We start from the raw sequence: 17,832 nt of genomic DNA, 5'->3' as shown, positions 1-17,832 counted from the left end.
AATGTTGTGTTTCCAATGTGCAGGTATATCATAAAAATACAGCTTTGCAAACTATATGCAAACAGCTGTCCACATTACTACAAGCATTCAAAAATATGTATTGTCAGTATCAAGATTTGCATGGTAGATAAGAAAGCATTTGTTATTTATTTATGTAGTGCAGTTGATATATTTGTGAACAAGTACTGATACACCAAGTTTGAAGTGCATGGGTGCAAGTAACAGATTGCTGCAGTTTAAAATATATGTTCTTTTTCTTAAAAAGTGCCTTTACTTAGTTTGTGTTTTACATGTACCTTCACGGGAAGAAGACAAAATGGACTGTAAACATAAGTACTACAAGTTATTGTATGCTTTTCATAGTGCACCACAAAGCAGCTGATTTAAGCGATCAATGACAAAGTGTTTGCTCATGCAAGATACACATTTACTGCTATCTGTGTTTGTGTGTAGTTAGGAGGTGAGCAAACGTGAGCCCCATTGCTAAAATTTTGAGAGTTGTGAGTTCTGAGTGTAAGAAACACATGTATTGCTTAGCTGATTCTGTGGCAGCAGGTGTAAATGTAGTGATATATTTCTTTTGGAGCCCATATGATATAGAGTTCGAATCTAGGTGTATCTAATACTTTTAAAAATGTATTGATACTGCAATGAAAGAATTGTTTATACTACATTCACTGTCTGTTACCTCAGCACAGTGTGTTTAAGCATCATTGAGTAGAGGTAACTGCACCATTGAAGAGCCATTGACATTAAGTTGACAAACTCATCACAAACACAGAAAACAAAAGGTGAAGGGCTCCATTGCCTTTTTTTTGATTTATTTATTTATTTATTTATTTTACTTATGTGTGCTGTGTTTGAGGCTATTTTTTGACCAGATTGAAGGTGATAAAATGGAGTAGATTGGAAAGTGGTGAAATAGGTACCAAGCATAGGGGAAGAACAGAGAGAACACACTATAGGAATGTACAGGATGGAGGTAGGAAAGAACCACATCTATCCAATTCTTCAACAGTGTAATATGAAAATATGTACAGAATATTAGCTAAATTTGTCTGTCTAAATTTGACTGTAAACTCAACAAAGAGGGGTGACAACAACACAATCATGTTGTATAGCCAAATGGACTGAATCAAATGTGTGAAGAAGACATGTGTGAAGTGAAGAACTATGTATGGGACAATATTTTTTGTGGGACAGGTGCCCCTTTTTTTTTTTTTTTTTACTTCAGTAAGAATGAGATGTTGGGTAAGGGGCAAAGGTATTTTTGGGTCAAGTAAGTAAGGTAGATGAGGAAGAAGTTGCAAACAAACAGGACAATCAAGACAAGACACAGGGATGCTGAGGGACATGATAGGTTAGGAGACACCTTGACTGGGGTTAGGGAGGGGACAACAGAATCCCATGTCCATCAAACATGGGAACGGTAAGAAACTTTTCCTCACCTGCAGGGCTGTCACCACTGTTCCCTTACTCCATTGGCTGGTGGAGTGCTTGAAGTCTTCTCCTACATACCATGACTGAGAGCAGCCTCTCTATCTGGCATAGGTGTGCACCAATGGTGCTGTGCATGACCCTGTGCACAAACCCTGGCATCTCCCAGCAAGTGATAAAATCCTCACTTCTGGCAGTACTCCCAGAAGGTACCACAGCGCCAGCAGCCAGGATAGTGCTACCTGATGTGAAGTGCCCGGGTAGTGCAAGGGCAGCAGAGACAGTACTGCCAGGTTGTGTCCCAGATGTGCCGGGTGTCGGTGCAGGAGCCAGTGGAGTGGGGGCAAACTGAGCCATGGGGGTTGGTCTACCTCCCTGTGCTGTAAAGCATTTTTGATTTTTCAGAGCTGGATGACATGGAGACATTTTGATGACACATAGAAAAAAAAGAAGATATAAGGGTCATTGTGAGAGAAAAAAAGAGATAAAATTAGTACCATCATATGTGACATACAATGCATTGTCACAATAATAAAGCTTTTTTTATGTCAAATTTTCCCTTTTAAGTATACTTTTTAACAACTACAAACTATAAGTAAGGATTGCTCAAAGTAATTCTTGCAATGTGTATATATTGCACATATGGTTGGTCCAATTATAGGACTTAAGTTAACAGCAGGGCATTTATGCCTTTTGTGTTGAAATTAAATTATATAATAATTTTAAATAATTTTACTATATACTTATTACTTGTGGTATTTGAACCCACAACATTAGACTTGACTCCTACAGCTGTCTTATGCTACAGACTGAAGTATGGGTGTTTTCTTTTACAGTTAGGATATGCATGCTTACTTTGCTGCAACTACACAGAAAAGACATAATTTAGCTAATAGTTCTGTTGTGCTGCATACATACCCCTTGCTTCCTCCAGTCTCTCTAGATGGTCATCATGGGCTTCTCTATTCACCATAATCTCTGCATTGACTGTGGAATAAAGAGAAGAGAGCACGAGAAGAGCCTTTATGCATACCAGTCTTGCCTATACGCAGCTTTCTATCCACTATAAATTCTCTTTATCAGTATACTTGCACAACTGTGGGATATCAGCAGTCCTGAACTCATGCAGCCACTTGTTGAATGTATCCCTCTTGTGCCTTTTCAGATCATTAAAGTGATGCCACCACTGTTCGCCAGTGTGCGGAATTCCAGTCACACTGGAGACAGCCTTGGCCAGGCTATTCCAAGCCTCAGACCTCTACTGGGAGCTAGTACAGTCCCCCTGCAAGAGTCTGCAGCTGTGTGCTTTACAAGGAGTCCAGTGAAGATTCTGGACTACTCAACACCCCGCTTCTGCTCCCTAAATTGGGCACCTTCACTTCTACAACCAGACATGTCCAACCAGGGAAAACAGCAATAGTTAAGAATGATTTCCTGTCAATGCCTGTTATAGTATTTACTGGTAGTGCGCAAACCTGAACAACAATGCCAACCTCATTTGTTCAACGTTAAGTGGAGAGCAACAGTGCCAAACAGAGAGGAAAGCAGTTTTTGTAATAGGAAGGTTAATCTGACACTTGGCATTAGTTTGAGGGCTGTTTACTGCTGTAACTGATAGGTGATTTTACCTTTGCATACATGTACTGGGGCCATAAATTTAATGACTTGGTGCACTTTTTTTGTAGCTTTACACACTGATAAAATTAATTGGGATTCAAAGCTATGTATGAGGGACAAAACATTTTCTTCCAAAGTGGTGATTTTTCATCCTTGCCACAGAAGAAGTGCTTCATACATGCTCATTATTAACATATAAATACACATGAAGACTGGGGGATTAACCATGTATGTGTGTGACTTGACAAGGTCTTGGTTTTATACATCTTTGTGTGTATGACTATTATTAAAGTCTAAAGACCATTCACACCCAGAGATCATGATTATGATTACAGAAACATATTAGTCAGTATACCCTCACTGACACATATAATTCATATGATTTTTATTAAAATTGAGTGTACAACTCCGAATAAAATTGGGAGTGTGTAATAATTTTTTAATGTAAATTTTAATATAAAGTAAAATGAAACATCAGTAAAAAGATTTGGAATTTTCTGTATTAAAACCCACTAACACCTGCTGCTACAGGAATAGCCACAGGAATAGTTAATAACAGTTTGATATTTTCATATTAATTAACTTCTATGTGTTAACTGTCATACTACACTGCTTGGCATATTTGCATGGTGCCCAACATACTTGATAGAATGTATACATTTTGAAATTGTCTACTGTCTACTTTGGCTCTGCAGGTGTTCTCGACCAGCAGGTGTTGGGGAAGGTTGCTAACCTCTGCACAACACCGCATAGTGGGTCTGTGTGATGGAAAGCAAAAAATGCAACAATGTATCCTTTTTGAAATTGAGAATGTCTGCATCCTGTCTGCAGGTGTTCTGTCTGCTTCATGTGTGGGCCATTAGTCCAGGTTTGCACAATAGAGATACACAAATATGAGAAGCCAAGTTTAACTAGTCTATTAAATAAATAACAGTACAAATAAATGTTAGTACACATGAAAGATTTTTTACACAAGTCTGGATTTGGGCTTTCATACCAATGAACATATAAAACACAGTAAGGGTGCTTTACCCCCACTTTATCACAGAAACAGCTTTGCAGCAGGATTGAAATTCACTGTGCATACCAGCAAGTCCAAAATCATCCACAGTATTAGCAAGATATATGGCACTTTTACACTTCTGAGTCTTTTGTATCCATGTGTTAATTTAAGATGTAGGGCAATGGATGATCACGCAACCATTTATGACAATTGTTTGCAGAAATACAGCTCTGTCTTATATTTATATGGTGTAAGGCATTTTGTATCATTGTCCTTAAAATGTGTGAGAATATTAAATGGCAATAATATATAGGTTTGAACAAGTGCAGGGGAGGTCAGATATTACTGAACAAAAATTGTGAAATGTGTGCTGGTTACATTTCAATTACATCTGCACTTTGCAAGTCTAACCTGGCGACACACCCACTGCAGAGAAGGGATTCCAAATTGCTGTTGTGTTTTCCTTCTCCCTACCGGTAATCATTCACATTTGCAATCCATTACCAACAAACACTGAGGGAGTGCCTGAACTATGTTTGCATCAGCAAGATGAAGCCAAGAATTTGGGATTCCGCAGTTCTAATAGTTCACACCTCATTTGCCTCATCACCTTGCTCACAGGCCTGGATCTGCACTGTAAAAAGGGAACCACATAGCTAGGTAACTTGATAGTGAGGAGACTTGTATACGTGGATAAAACAGAAGAATATTGCTATTACTTTGGATTTGTGTCCACAGAAGACTACTGGCCTTGATAAGGCATGATTGAATTTTTCAGTTATATAATGGATTTGCTCATGTCACTAGGAAAACTATTAATATATATATATATATATATATATATGTATATATATATATATATATATATATATATATATATATATATATATATATATATATATATGCATTATCAAATGCTACTTTTATCTGTTTGCACTTCTTACATGTTTACTGATAGCATAGGCATTTTTGTCAGGGCATTTTACTTTCTCAGATGCACAGCCTTATTAACTTTCATCATGTGTTAATGATGCAAATGTTTATCTTTACACTCTTCTGTTGTTATTTAAGTGAATTTTAAATGTCCTATATTGTAAATTACACAGGGGTGTCAGCTTTCCAGGATGACAGACACCTCCAGGGGAGTACAGGGCACAGGTGGAGGAGACTGGCAGTTATATAAAAATTACTGTTTTGTAGTAAATATATACATGTCTTTGGCCAGTTTGTTTGATAGCACTTATAAAAATTCACTGTTGTTTTATTCCTTTGTTTTGCACAAAAATATTGCCTGTCAGTTGTTTTGGGTGTGAGAGAGCCAAGTTCCATTTCTGTGTTGCACAACCACATAACCTTTTCTTATATTTGTATAACTGAAAAAAGTTTTTGTTTCTCCAGTGTGTAATATTGAAAAACTAATGATATGTGTTATATCTAAGCAGGACTTTTATTTATGTGATATATGTGTGTAATATAATTCTTTTTTGTTTTATGTCACATTAGAGTATGGCACACAAGGGTCTCAAACCCACAAACCCCCTTCACTGACTCAGAAAATGAAGCCATGGCACCTTTCTTCTTGAGAGAGGATGTGAGGATATGTCTGGAAGAATGCAAATTTGGAACCAGATAGTGAATGATGTGAACACTCTTGGGGGACATAGAGGACATACAATCAGATGCATCATAGAGCCACTGACACGATTTCATCAGACCCGAGGAAAGCAGCTGCAGTGGCCCATGGACAGCTTGTTACCAGGGGAGGCCTGCTACAGAGCCACCAATGACACTCAGTGGAGAGTTCCTGTCCACTGTCAGCTATCCAGAGGGCTCAGTGGAAAGTGCACAACAGCATGTGATTGTTGTTGGTGCTGCTGTTTCATGGAGGACAAGTATGACCCAGGAGGAGCTTCCAGGTAGGGTTATCTATGTCAATTTGTAAATATTTCTTGCATAGTAAAATATTGAAAACAATACTTAAGTTGGTTTAATATTTTTTTGGGGGGACGGGTTTTAGATTGATACAGCTAACAACACATTCTGGTTCAGTATACATGGGATTGGGTTGGACATGTCATCCAATTTCAGTTAAATGTATTGTTAATGGATGTATAAAGGCCACATTTTTTTCTCCCATGCTATTGTTATTGTGATGATGGTGTCCTTGCATTTTATTTAACTTCTTCCAGGACCATCCTCCCTAGCAAGTGTGGAGCCATCTGCACATGCTAAGCCAAACATTTTTGTTTTAGTACTGATGAGCATTTCACAGACATATTCACTTATCCATATGTGTGAGGCGGGTATCAGTACTGTGTGTGTATTGCTGTACCATCTGTGATAGTGGCAGCAGTGTTAGTTTGTTAGCTATAGTAGTAGTGTAGGTATTCATTTATTTCCTGTGTTTGTTGCTTATTATCACAGGTGATCCTGACAGTGGAAGTGTAGGACTCTTACTACCTGATGTCAGAGTATTGGCAGACTCAGATGAGGATGTTGGACAAACAGAGGCACAGTTAGGGTGTGCAAGGGTTGAATCTGACACATAGGCTGACATTCATCCATTTCCTGTAATTCAATCGGATGCATCCAGTAGGCCTGTGCAAACCTATTGCACTGAGACCTCAGATATTGGGCAGGTGGAGGGTGAGAAACTTGATCAAGGTAGTATGATTATTGGAGAAAACAGGTAACCAAACCACAAAAATAACGCTAGTTCTCTCCCACTCAATGTTGCTTCCAACCAAAGGCCACCAATATGAAAATAAAAATTAAAATGTAATCCTACAGGTAATGAAAATGAACCCAGGGATTCAATAAACTCTTTGAGGCTCTGTTCAAAGCCTACACAGAGTTTACATGTTTGAGCAGCAGTGAGGAGCAAGTGGTAGCACGCAATAAATATTAATTACATTTGGCGTACCTAAAGTAGGTTTTGTGGCTGACAAAAGTATTGTTCACCAGGAAACTGTGTAAGCGAACACAGATATCAATTCTTTGTAAAGCAGAGCACCTACGGTCTGCGGATTTGCATGGAATACCACAATGATCACCAGAGCTTCACAAACAGATATGTCTGTTAGGGAAACTCATCTGCACAAAGGCCAACATAATGAGGGGACAAATATTCAAAAATAGGGACATATTTGACATAGATGTCACATAGAAATGTGCTAGAATGTAACAGTCTCAACCTCTTAGAGCAAGAAATCTGGACAATGCCATAAATAATAGGGGGGGGGGCAAAAGTCCAGAAATAGGGACAGATTTTTAATATTGCTCTTCCAAACTTAGAAAGTTGATAGAATACTAAGCTGTGCAGTAGCCTGAACTTTCTGAAGAGCATGACGTTTGAAGTTCAAATGTCTGTCATCAGTTTCTGACTTCAATCTGCAATGACACACCAATGATTTGCCAGAAAACCAAAATGTTATGAGGAAAAGTTCAAAAATATGAGACGAAAACTAAACATTCTGCACAAATCAGGACAGTTGAAAGGTATGCATTGAAATGTATGTAATATTGACTCACATCAGTTCTGAGATCATCCCAAGGGTATGGCACAAAGCCAAAACTTTGATAAGGGACACATCTGGACATCCTGGGAATATCTTGACAATATAGAGGTATGAATGTGAAGGATATGGTCCAAATATAGTAATGAACACTGTGCCTGCAGTGCAGAGTATAGTGATATCCCAATTCCTGGCATTTTGTACTAAAGCTGTGTAAAAGATCAGTAATGGGACATGTACTGCCATGTAAAATGAACACTCAGAAAGTGTGTGTATTGAATAGGGGCACGCATGAATTGTAGAAATGAACACAGGGAAAGAGTACAGATGAAACTACCCAATGTACAGCAGAGGAGGGCATGTCATGGCAGATGGTTGTAGCAGCAACACCAGTCACATATGTATATGATACAGTAGGGACTGTACAGTGAACATGTGTTTTATGTCATTATCTCACAAGATGACATAACAATGGGGAGGTTGTCTGTGTGAGATAAGCACCCTTACATAAATAATCTTGAGAACATCTATCAGCGATCTGACATACAATTGGGGTAAAATGCATATTGTGAAGGTGTGCAAACTAATATTCCTGAATATGTGTGTATTTTCATCAAAAATCTCCAGCAAGGTGGGCACAGGTAAAGGCTCATGGAAAGCATTACAAGAACCAGCCACAATCATGGACAATATCAGAATAATAACATGAGTAATCCCAAACAAAAGACATAACATATGTGACTTACAGTGATAATAGATGAGTCTGCATACACACACACACACACACACACACACACACACACACACACACACACACACACACACACACACACACACACACACACACACAGACACACACACACACACACACACACACACACACACACACACACACACACACTCTTGGACAGCCAGTATGATGCATCCACACTCTATGTGGGTAACTACGCACACAGTTCTGGCACTGTAACATCTGCTGGAGGTGTTAGGAGGGAGACTGCTATACCTGTATATGACAGTATGGTCAATACAGGGTAGTTGCCTTGTGTGCACACGCCATTAATGTTGTCAAACACCTATATATGTAGTGTGTGCATCAGCAGTGCAGGTAGCACATGTGCATCTGGTGTAACAACTTGACTGGTGTTCCACACCATCAGACAGTCATGCATATTCCACCGAAAGCATACCTAGGTATGGACAATAAGCTATGTGACAGCTCACTGTGACAAAGGTGGTATACTTCAGTTACACATCACTGGAACATGATGAAGGGTGCATTATACATTGTTATTGGTGTGATAAAGGCTGGGAACCATGAAGGTATTATTGCCTTTGATGTTGATGTCCTTCAAATACCCAGTATATGTGTTACATTCATGGGAGTAGTCAGCACTGTGACAAAATGCTAGTAGATGTACCACTTACCACTTACCCAGCACATGGGTGATTATAGGGTGTGATATCCATATTATACTTGAGTGGTGCCTTTGCTTCCTGAATTAACAGATTCCCCCATGTGTCTTGTCAATGCAGGTGTTGTCATACCTCTAGCAGGAGTACTTGCTATGTGTCACTCCTGTCTGTATTATACTAATTTCACAGTTGGAGTGAATGGTTGCCCACATTATGTAGTCCCTCAGACAGCTTGGTGGGCACAGCATGTGTATGTCATTTGTGATGTACATTACTTAAGTAAGGTACAGGAAAAGGCATAGCGGACATCCCGGATGTACAGACCTGATCACTGGACCTGAGATATAGGTCACATCACACATTTCAACATAGTGAGATACCACATATATTATACAGTGGTCTACCCATTTGGTGATATAGCTGTTTATGATCACATCTGACAGTGCTGAGTGAATACCTCAATGTGGATTTGTATCAAATGTCTTGACCTGGTCAAGTTCCACAAGATGATACTGTTGTCATCATGCATGCCCTTGATGACCTATGTGAGGACATCTATCAGATGTAACAGACACAATGCAGTATTAACAACTCACACAGGTGTGTTGCACACAGCCAGATTATGACTAGTGTACATGTAGGAGAGGTCCATGATCACATGTTGGTCACATCACAGTCGAGGGGAGTCAGAATGTCTGTATACATGCATGAATCCGGTGCTGTCCCCTCTCCTCAGATGGATGCATGCTGATGTACACCCCTTGTATGGGAATGTAGGCTGTATGGAAGGTGTGTTGAAGTGTGTATTTCACTGTATCAGGAAGGTATATGTGCTGACTCATGCCATAGGCAATCTGTGATGTTGTCTTTTGCTTTTGTGTGATAGGCCTGGAGGAAGGTAAGGCAGGGCATAATGCCTATTGTGATCTGGCCTAGGGTTTGACATGACCCCCCCCCCCCCATGCAGGTATCATTGAGAAACCCTCCCAGCTGGGGATTAAACCTTACATCAGTAGATGGATAACAAATTGGGTCACGAACAGATCATATACTGTTGGTGAATCAACCTGTACCAGTAGAGCTGTAACCATTAGCAAACCCTAGGGATCTGTGCTTGGCTCTTCACTGTTTGAATTTTTCAACAGTTCAGTCTAAAGTATATGACTATTGCCTTAAGGAGTTTGCTGATAATTTCATATTGGGTGCAATCACTGAGTACACCAATGATGATACCATAGTAAAGGAAGAACTAGCACAGACAAATGAATGGGGACAAAGTCTCACAATCTACAATTAAATGCAGAAATCTTTCTTTTTTAAGTTGTCCATCTGAAATTTGGAATCCCATGTTAATCACAACATTGACAAGAGTCCTGCTATGCTGGCACCCAGTGATGATAGCACTGTGAACACATCTAGATAGCAGTCTGATGTTCAACTACCAAGTACCCACACTAGTATTAAAAGTCTATGTTGTGCACAACATACGTCATGCCATCATTTGCAGATCTTAGGGCTGTATGACAGCACTGTAGTCAAACCAGATCAGAACAGTAATAGAGTATAATGCTTTCTCTTGCATGTAGCTCACCAGACACATGCAGCAGCTGCAGAGACCACAGGGCTTTCTCAGCAAGATAACACAGGGCCTACAAGTCATGTCATGATATATGTAGATAGAGTTAAAGCCATGTCACTGTGATCTGTCTGGTGTAGGATTAGGTGATGTCTGCCTAGCCTCCAGGCCAGTGTCTGACCCTGACCTGGTGGGAGTACTGCATAACCAAACATCTGATATAGCTGATGACATCAGCAGTGTTTGTTGAGAAGAACATGATAATAACAGTGTCCCACATGCTGGTGTAAAATGTTCTCACTAATGGCAAGCACAAGCTCACATGCACACTGTTGACTGTAGTGAGAATAGAACCCTTAACTATCTAAGCACATAGACTACAGAACGCAGTTCTTTATGCAAACTCCATGGCACGTGTCTGATTTATAGAAGAGTGCAGATGAACTTATAGTAGATGATATCAGTAGGCTGTGTGGGATAAAAGATGTTTGGTAGGCTGCATGAAATGGATGTGTAGGCATCTGCAAAACTCAAAATACTGTCATTCCCTGGTAGTGGAAAGGTAACTTGTGGAATTCACACTTCTGCTCTTCTGTCTAGACACACACATGCACACAATGTTAACTGCAGTGAGAACAAAACCACTACCAATTTAAGTACACAGACTACAGATCACATTACTTTAAGCAAGCACCATGGCACAAGTCTAATTTATATAAGAGTGCAGATCAACTTATAGTAGATGGCATGAGAAGGCCATGTGTGAGAGAAAATGTTGGATGGGCTGTATGAAATGGATATGTAGGCATCTGCATGAATCAAAATAATGTCATTACATGATATTAGAGCAGTAACTGTGGGATGCACACTTCTGCTGTTCTGTGTTGACACACACACACACACACACACACACACACACACACACACACACACACACACACACACACACACACACACACACACACACACACACACACACACACACACACACACCAAGTTGACTGCAGTGAGAGCAGAACCCTTACCTATCAAAATACACAGACTACAGAACACATTACTTTACACAAGCACCAAGGCACAAGTCTGATTTACACATGAGTGCAGATCAACTTATAGTAGATGAAATCAGCAGGCCATGCAGGAGACAAGATGTTGGAAGGCCTGCATGAAATGGATGTGTGGCCATATGCAAGTATCAAAATACTGGCACTCCCATGGCATTGGAGCAGTAACTGTGGGATACATGATTCTGCTCTTCTGTCTAGACACACATGCACACCAGGTTGACTGCAGTGAGAACAGAAACCCTACCTATCTAAGTATACAAACTACAGAAAACAGTAATTTACACAAGTGCCAGGGTGCAAGTCTGATTTATGTATGACTGAAAGTCAACTTATAGTATATGACATCAGAAGGCCATGTGGGAGAAAAGAGGCTGGGAGGCCTGCATGAAATGGATGTGGAGGGAAGTGCAAGTATCAAAGTACTGGCAATCAATGGCATTGGAGCACTAACTGTAGGGTGCTTACTTCTGCACTTCTGTTGAGGCACACACACACCAAGTTGACTGCAGTGAGAACAGAACCCCATACCAATCTAAGCATACACACTACAGAACACAGTACTTTATGAAAGTGGCACAGCACAAGTCTGATTTAATCAGGAATGCAGGTCAATTTAGAATAGACATCAGCAGGCCATGTGGAAGACAACAGGATGAGAGGTCTGTATGGGCTCATACCTTCATAGGTTCATAGGTGGCTACTAGCCTAATAGCCCTAGGATGTTTAGAAGCCTAGCTGTGTAAAAACACAAGCACCCTTATTGAGGATAGTTGGATGGTCATTTTAGCATTGTATTTTAGTGAGCAGCACATAGGTATCCCAGAGATAACTTTACAATCATCCAACCAGTAATTAAGGTTACACTTGAACAGAGTTTTTGGGGAGCACTGCTTCACATGCAGTGGGAGCCTGTTACAGAAGAGTGTTAATCATTGTGGGATATATCTGTCTCCCTAGCATGTTCTGTTTATGACACAGACAAGGTTGAGTACTCCTAGGCAAATTATTCTTGACTCATTTAATTTGCAGATGTCCCATTTCCAGAAGGGTAGGGTTTAAGACTGCTCTGTAGGTCAGGTGTCGGCCACCACTCAGCAGCCTGCATGATAACGAGTACAGTGATGGGTATGTCAGTCTTTCCATGTATGTCTTATTTGGAGGCCTGGGAGTATTCCAGGAACAAACCTGCGTTTTCTCCAATTGCTGCAGGTGTCTGATGAGGTAGAGACAGATGAGAACATTGTACTCAATTATTGGTCTGATAAGGGTAGAGTACAGCAGAGGTATGACCACCCTGGTCTTGGATGTGATGTCCATATATATGATGTGTGCAATGCAGAATGTGTGTATCACAACTATGGGCACTTAGTGATGAAATTGTAGAGTGTTATATCAACATGTGTTCCCAAGTCTCACAACACCATGTTTGAGCTCAGGGGAGTGATGCGTATATCATAATTAATGGGGGTACTTCATTGCCCAAGGGGAGAATGAGGCATTGCATGCTTTAAGGTTTAGTCTATGAGCTTGGCACCAATCATTTGTATGTGTCAGCCCCTTGTGTAATATGTTGTCATCATTGGGAGACTCTATATTAGTGCATCCAGTTACTACTCATCTGCAGTCTTGGTAAACCACAGGCCATCTACCATTGCATGTGCTTTAGAAAAGTAGTTTGTAAACAGTTGAGGGTCTGGCACAGATACTTGTGGTATTCTAATGGTAAGTGGCTAGTGGTGGAGGTGCAGTCTTAAACTCTGTGTGTGTTATGTCATTGAGCCAGTTGCCTCCTCTACTATTGTTTGGCTTAATTCCCACATGGGAGATCTTCACTGTTACACATGAATGGGGATAGAGTCAAAGGCCTTGGATAACTCAACATAGGCAGTATGCCCTTTTATATCTCATCCAGGTCTTTCAGGTCAGTATCCAAGTAGCCACAAAGGTCAGTAAGCAAGATTTACCCTTGCAAGAACAAAATGGGTAGGGTCAAGTTTGTTGAGGGTCACCTATGTCACTGTAGATATGGTCCATGCTGATTCCTTCACTAGCCTTCCAGATAAGGCTTTTTAGGCATATGGGTCAATAGTTGTAGTTTTGCATGTTACCAGATAGATGTGCATTGCATAGCACACATTTGATATGACATTTTGTAGTGTGTTTTTTATATGTGTGTGAAAAAGTATTGAGACCCCAGGGTTGCAGTGCCATTGCTGCATGTTGGTGCACAAAGCACACCATCATGCAAAAATTGATTAAAGAGGAGAAATGGGATAGACTGGACAGTGGTAAAATAGGGACCAAGCAGGGGAGGAACAAAGGGAAATCATGGCAGAAATGTGCAGGAGGGAGGTAGGAAAGAACCATAGCTATCCATTTCTTTAACAGTGTAAAGTGAACATATGTACAAAATATTAGCTGAAGTTGGATGTCACCTCCAGAGAGAGGGGTGACCACAACAAATTCATATTGTATACCCAAATGGACAGAATCAAATGTATTAAGAAGACATGTGCAAAATGTAGATCTATGTATTGGATGATTCTTTTTGTGAGAGTGAGGAATGTTGAGGAAAGGATGTACAGATGTCTAGGTCAGGTAAACTGGGCAGGTGAGGAAGCAATTGCAGACAGACAAGACAAACAAGACCACAGGCAGGGATGGTAATGGATACAAAAGGTTGGGGGACACCATGATGGGAGTGAGGGTGGGGACATCCTGAACCCATGCTCATCAAGCTAGGTGACAATGAGAATCAAGTTGTCACCCACTGGACTGTCATCACTGTCACATCACTCTGTCACTGGCTGGAGTTGCTGATGTCTCCTTCTCCTCCTCCTAGTACTATGCAAAATGAGGAACAGCAGCCTCTCCAGCTGGTGTAGGCATGCACCAGTGGTGGTGTACACAACACTGTACACCATCCCTGGCATTTCAGTGAGGGTGATAAAATCACCACCTCCACTATTACTCCAGCAGGGTACCATTGGACCAGCCTTTAGGGCAGGACTACCTGAGGAGGCAGGTAGTGCCAGAGCAGTATAGGCAGTGCTACCAGGGGTGGGTCTTCCCTACTGTGCTGTGGACCATTTAGTGATGTGGTACTGCTGGATGACATGGGCACATTTTGATGATGCATAATAAAATAAAAAAAAGAAAATAAAAAGAAAATAAAAAAAGAGAGTGGTAGGGTGAGAGGAAAAAAGATAGCATTAGTAGCTTCATATATGACATACAGTGCATTGATACAATTATTTGACTTTATTATCTTAACTTTTTCATTAAGACTACCACCTTCCAACAGATGCACTCTCTACTACAAATTGCAGCAAGTAATCTTTGACATGTGCATATATTGCACATATGTGTGCTCCAGTTGTAAAGATTACTGTTTACAGCAGGGCATCTTTGCCACTGGCATAGAGGTTTTAATTTAATTTAAATATTATTGAAGGACTAACAGTATTGTATAGTTGGGAAATGTGTTATTTGAACCCACAATCTCTGAGTAAAGTATAATAGTGTACTCTTGGTTAGTGCTGCAGACTAATGCATGCATACTTGCTTTTACAGTCGAGTTATGCATTCTCAATTAGATACAACTCTATAAAAAAAAAAAAAACTATCTTTAACTTTTAATGTTACAATAGCATCACTCTCCTGCTGCATACATACCACATGCTTCCTTCATCCTCACCAATCTAGCCCCATGAGTTCGGATATTGCACTCATGATCACTAACAGCTGTAGGAAAAACTGAACAGAACAAAAGACCATTATGAATACCAGTCTTGCCTATATTCAGCTTTCTAAGTCTTACAAGAACTCACTGTAGTTGATACTTACACAGGTGTGGGATGTCTGCAGTCCTACATTCCTTGACCCAAAATTTGAGGATATCCCTCTTCCTCCTCTGTAGATTATTGAAATGATGTCTATGTTGGTTACCAGTGCACGGGATACCAGTGTTATTGAATGCAGCCCCGGATAAACTATCCCAAGCTCCCAACTTATACCAGGACCCAGAATACCCCCCCCTCTGGCAGAAGCCTTTGGCTGTGGTTTTTAATTAAGAGTCCAATAAAAATCTTATACTCCGGGACACTCCATCTCTGTGCCCTAAACCTAACACCTTCCCAGCAAATGCCTGCATGTCTGCCACAAATGTAGATAAATGGAGACTGATGCTCTCCCACCAGTTCCAGTTTTCACATTTACTGGCAGTGCATACACTGTTTAAAACTGTTGCACTCAACTTACCATTGTGCAAATATGGTGCTCAGCAGTGTGCACCTGCAAGCACTGCATTTGTGCAATGTTAAATAAAGTGCAACAGTGGCAACCAATGAGGCATTACATTGCCACATAAACAGCTCATCAGGAAAGAAATTAACTCAATCTGCACACAACCAACTGCAACAGCATCTACAGTAATATCAAACCATACAACTGTTATTTATGCATTTATTGATTTTGGATGCAGTGCACCTAGTGATAACACAACCTGTCATGATTATTGCTTGCAAATATACAGTTTTGTTTTACAGTTCTGTGTTTGCTGAGAATTCTTCACTTATCTGAGAAGTAATCCTAGACAGATGATGTGTAACCCAGTCTATCTTATTGGCCTTCAGATGTGTGAGGATAATAAGTGGAAATAATATGACATGCAGTTGCCAACAAATAAAGGGCAGGGTGGATGCTAAGGAACGCAACCTGTGACTTGTGTGCTGCTTACTTATATTTCCAACCTTACATCTAACACTTTGTAGATGTAACCTGGCACACCCAGTGGAAGTAAGGCAACCCGCTGTGCTGTTGTCTTTTCCTTCTCCCAACCACTAATCATTCACAGTTGCAATCCATTAAAAGCAAACACTGAGGGAGTCCCTGCACTATGTTTACATCTCAAACATGGATCTAAGTATTTGGGATTCAGCAATTTTAATAAGTTCACAGCTCATTTGCATCATCACCATGCTGACAGCCCTGAATCTACACCATATAAAAAGGTAACTCTGTAGCTATGCAAACTGATGGTGAGGAGACTTGTTTATGTTGGGAATACTGCACATATGCTATTTCTTCATGCTATAACTGTACAGAGTATTGAACGTGAGAAGATATGTTTCCATTTTGTCAGCTACATACTGCATATGCTAGAATGAATGTAAGAAAGTTCTGAAGCAAAGGTTTTTACACATTTTATCTGTATGCCTTAGTTAGAAGTGTACTGATGGCAAGGGCATGATTGCAAGCCATGTCACAGGTACACATGATTGCCAATACATGAAAATGGAATGCTGTGTGATACATGTGTACAAATGTTTCAGGGACAGTTCCTCTGATAGCATTTCAAAGATAGTTTATTAGCAAAATGTGTCATTCTCCTGTTCTTTTTGGGAGGGACAAAGGTGAGTTACTGTTATTGCACAAACAAGGATATGTTGCTCTTGTTAATCTTCTTATTTTGCATCCTGGCTGTTGTTCATATTTCACATCTGTAGACTGTTTTATGTTTCTACTGGTGGGGGTAATACTGAGTAGCTACCTTTTCTGTTTTATCTGGAAGCAGTTATATTGCAGTTATTTGATTCTTATGTGTATTATCCTTCTGTTATCTTGTAGGATACCTAGGAATATGCCACCAAGGCATGTCAGACCCTGGGGACCCCCCTTAACCAGTGCTGAGAACCAAGTCATAGTGGATGCCTTTACTCAACATGGTGCTTTTCTGCTGGAAAGGGAACATGGAGATATGGTATGTAGGATGCAAATTTGGCAACAGATAGTTAATGATCTGAATGCCATGGGTGGCCACAGATAGACATACTAGCAGGTGCACCACAGGGCCACTGTCATGATCACATCTGCACAGAGGAGAGCAGCTGTGTGGGCTATGACCAGATGGTTACCAGGGGAGGACCTGCTAGGGAAGCACCACTAACACCCAATGAGGAGTTCCAGGCCAGTATCAGGGAGCCAGACAGCTCAAAGGAGAGTGCAGTACAGCATGTCCTGGATATTGGGGCAACAGCTTCAGACACAGCAAGCATATCCCAGAATGAGCTTCCAGGTAGGCTTTGTTATCTCAACAGTTGAAATACTGTTGTATAGTAAAACAATTGAAATCAATATGTTACTTTTGTGCCACTTATATTTTTTGGGTGATGGGATTAAAGATTGCTACAGTAGTTAGCT

Source organism: Protopterus annectens, chromosome 3.part0 (genome assembly GCF_019279795.1).
Source record: "Protopterus annectens isolate FY-2018-M chromosome 3.part0, PAN1.0, whole genome shotgun sequence".
In the NCBI taxonomy this organism is placed as follows: Eukaryota; Metazoa; Chordata; order Ceratodontiformes; family Protopteridae; genus Protopterus; species Protopterus annectens.
Note: the sequence above shows the minus strand (reverse complement) of the source record.